Genomic DNA, 618 nt, shown 5'->3' with positions numbered 1-618 from the left:
TCCGGAGACAGCATGCTTACCCACGATGGTAAGCTTTCTCTGTATATAAACTAATGGGCGCATGAAACACGCTGGCCGACTGAACGAATGAATGGAAATATGAACATAAACGTTGATTGTATTCCCTAGACCGACCGCAAGAGAGCGCTCTCTCCCAGGTCTTGACGCTAATCACTCGAGGCGCGCACTCCCCTTGCGTCTCGGGCTCGCGCGCGCTGCCGCGGCACCGGAAGTGACTAGGCTTGCAAGTTCCCCCGGTCTCTTCAGGGGAAACTGAGGCCGGCTTGTTCGAGAGACGACGCCAGCAGTCAGCCAGGTAGGCCGGCCCGGGCCCGCGGCGCGGAACGCCGCTGCGAAGAGCCCTCGCGTCTGGAAACGACCAGGCCGATGAAGGGGGATGTGGCCCCCACACGGCTCGCGGGGCTCGCAGGTGAGAGCGCCGCCTCCCCTGTCCGTGACAGGCGCTACGCCCAATGGGAGCCTTCGCCGTCCCGCTTCCGTGCCGACTGGGCCCGCTGATTGGGCCGGGGCGGGCCGCCGGGGGCGAGAGCCCTCCTCCCAGGAAGGTCTAGGGGGCGCCCCTGAGGGAGGGCGGTTGCCTAGCAACTGGGCGGGGGC

At 65.5% G+C, this 618-nt stretch overlaps 1 protein-coding gene across 3 annotated transcripts in view; it reads left to right on the top strand.

Annotated features, from left to right (window-relative positions):
- The first annotated feature begins 298 nt into the window (after positions 1-298).
- BCL2L1 (BCL2 like 1) overlaps positions 299-618 on the top strand; it is a 72,434-nt gene continuing 72,114 nt past the window's right edge. The window contains exon 1 of one of the 3 annotated variants that reach the window (XM_006154722.3): positions 299-316. The gene's annotated coding sequence lies outside the window, so the exon portion shown is untranslated. Of the gene's footprint in view, positions 431-618 lie in introns of all 3 variants that reach the window. The other 2 variants (XM_006154721.3, XM_027774271.1) reach the window with 2 other exon arrangements.

This window comes from Tupaia chinensis, unplaced genomic scaffold, assembly GCF_000334495.1.
Source record: "Tupaia chinensis unplaced genomic scaffold, TupChi_1.0 Scaffold000418_1, whole genome shotgun sequence".
NCBI classification, from domain to species: Eukaryota; Metazoa; Chordata; class Mammalia; order Scandentia; family Tupaiidae; genus Tupaia; species Tupaia belangeri.
The sequence above is the reverse complement of the archived record's forward strand: the minus strand, read 5'-3'. Positions and strand labels throughout refer to the sequence as shown.